The sequence below is a fragment of the Penaeus vannamei genome, chromosome 38 (assembly GCF_042767895.1).
Source record: "Penaeus vannamei isolate JL-2024 chromosome 38, ASM4276789v1, whole genome shotgun sequence".
Taxonomy (NCBI): domain Eukaryota; kingdom Metazoa; phylum Arthropoda; class Malacostraca; order Decapoda; family Penaeidae; genus Penaeus; species Penaeus vannamei.
In genome coordinates this window covers 24,759,099-24,761,598 of record NC_091586.1, presented here as the reverse complement: position 1 = coordinate 24,761,598, position 2,500 = coordinate 24,759,099, and the positions used below count along the sequence as shown (strand labels likewise).

The following is a 2,500-nucleotide window of genomic DNA, read 5'->3' as shown; positions in this document are numbered from 1 at the left end:
CAAAAAGAGATGTAATATATCTCACTTTTTTTTTACAAAATACAGACTTTCAATTCTTTAAGATTTCTGGGAAATGAAAAAAAAACCTGAGTAGATTTTACTTGTGATTTCCAGTCAGAATTAATTTTAATCTATTTAGAAAAAAAAATATATCAGAAATTGCCATGTTGCAGATGTAAATATATTTCAACATACGGATGTTGACCAACTTTTCAAATAAGAAACAGAACTACGTTAATTTTTTCTGCGATTCAAAAAAAAGGGAAGAATTGCTTTTTCCTTCTAATTATTTTCTTTATTTTTTCCAATTCAAAGCCAGTTTTGAGATAGATATAAAGTTTTGAAAGCTTTTTTTGAAGCCAATAATTTTCTTTTTTACCCAATGAAGTTATATTGAAGAAAAAAACATAAATGACTTAAAATGACTTTAAAAAATGACTTAAATGACTTAAAATATACTGATAAGTGTTACTGAACTGCGATGTTTGAACACTTGAACATGACACAAAGCCAAAGAACTTTTTAAAGAAATCAAAGAAAGAAACCCAAGTCATGATAGAATATGAAAGAAATAAAGAAAAAGATAAAGAAAAAAAATAAAGAAAGCATTTTTAATCAGACGCAGAAAAAGATGAATAAATGATAATTAATGAAAAAATGAAAAAAAAAAAATTATCCAGCCTCGATTTCTTATCCGTATTTCTACTGCCTCGTTCACATTCCGGAGAAATAAAAGAAGGGAAAATAACATAACGCAAATAAATAAATAAAAAAAAATAATCCATCACTGATCATTTATGCATTCGGATTAGCCATTTATATGCAGAGGAATTTCCTAATGAGTGTTGTTATCTTTAATTAAGACGATCCACTTTTAATGAGATATGTGACTGGATTCATTGTGTGTCTAGGCTAAGACTTCCCCCCCATTAAGGCTTGTGCACCTGTCCATCTCTGTTGTGAAATGAGCCTTATGGCCCCTCGGTCGCCTGAGGGTCAGGATTTGAATACTCGTGGCGGCCATTTTGGATTTTGGATTTTTTTTTTTTTTTTTTTTTTTTTTTTTTTTTTTTTTTTTTGGTTTCTAATAAATCAATGGATTTATTCGATTCCTCTGATGATATTGAGGCGGTGAATCACATGTTTAATTATACCATAAGGGTTGGAAGGATTTCATGTCGAGTTCAGGAAGATTTTATTCATTGTATAATGTTTACAAACCCCAAAAATAAGGATAGATAAATAAAATTTAAACAGTTGAATTTAGATCACTTTTTTATAAGTATAAATAAATGTAATTTTAGACACTGCGCACCATAAATGACATATATATATGATAATACCACTACATATATATATCTATATAGTAAATAACCCAAGTTTGATACTTATTGATATCAAACAATGAAAAAAATATATAGTTGTAACCCTTCCGCCCTTCTGCTTAACTAGAGAAAAACAAAAATAAAAACAAAAACAGAATGGATGTTTTGATGTTGAATGTTCAAGTGAGTGAGATTTTCATTGTAGTTCACATAGCTACTTCATTGATATTCCCTTGCAATCCACATTATATATAACCATATATATATACATATATACGGTGTAGAGATTTATCATCAGGTGAATATAATGATTCATAATGATCTTGGAAATTCGCAAAAAAGGCGATGATGATGATGATGATGATGATAATGATCAATAGTTGAAGGTTAGAAAAAAAATATATGATTGTCGGATTAGATTTTTTATAAGGAAAGATTTCACAAAAAAAAATATATATTCTTCCGCTTGCAAAATGCTGTGTTCTCTCTCTGGCTTCTGGATAGCTTTTGTGATGCATATCTAAAACAAATAAATAAATAAATAAAGAATTATGAAACATTTTCAGCATAATTGTTTGTAGGCCCCTCGGACTGTGTCTATACTCAGTGAAATATACGTGAACTTATACAGTACATATACTCGTGTGTATACCTACGTGTGAATTATGTACGTGTGTGTGTGTGTGTGTGTGTGTGTGTGTGTGTGTGTGTGTGTGTGTGTGTGTGTGTGTGTGTGTGTGTGTGTGTGTGTGTGTGTGAGTATATCATATTGCAAAGTTAGGAACCACCAAGATATGTTATAACTTATATGTAGTTTAGGACCTACAATATATGCTTGGTAAGCGTTCTGATATCTGTGCTTACCAACCATCAAAAAAAAAATGCTTACTTAAAAATCTGAAAGTGAATAATGTGTCATGCTTACGATGATTAAGAATGAATAGGTGAGTTCCCTGTCATTCCTCAGCCTTCATCTCAGCCGTTATATCCAGGACTTGACGTATGTTGTATGTGTATATCTGCAAGAATGAATAGAAATTTAAAAAAGATAGTGTGTAGGAGTTATCTTTAAGTAATTCCTATGCTAGCTATTCTAGCCCGTTTCGTGAGAGGTGGAAATAGTGGAAATATATATATATATAAAGATAAAGAAAAGGATTTCGTGAGGAAAAAAT

At 30.2% G+C, this 2,500-nt stretch overlaps 1 protein-coding gene across 5 annotated transcripts in view; it reads left to right on the top strand.

Annotated features, from left to right (window-relative positions):
* The window catches only part of LOC113811870 (kinesin heavy chain), a 75,398-nt gene that overhangs the window by 72,450 nt on the left and 448 nt on the right, over positions 1-2,500 (top strand). For all 5 annotated transcript variants that reach the window (XM_070116269.1, XM_070116267.1, XM_070116266.1 and 2 more), the window contains one exon: positions 1-2,500. This exon is cut by the window's left edge and continues 3,160 nt beyond it; it is cut by the window's right edge and continues 448 nt beyond it. The gene's annotated coding sequence lies outside the window, so the exon portion shown is untranslated.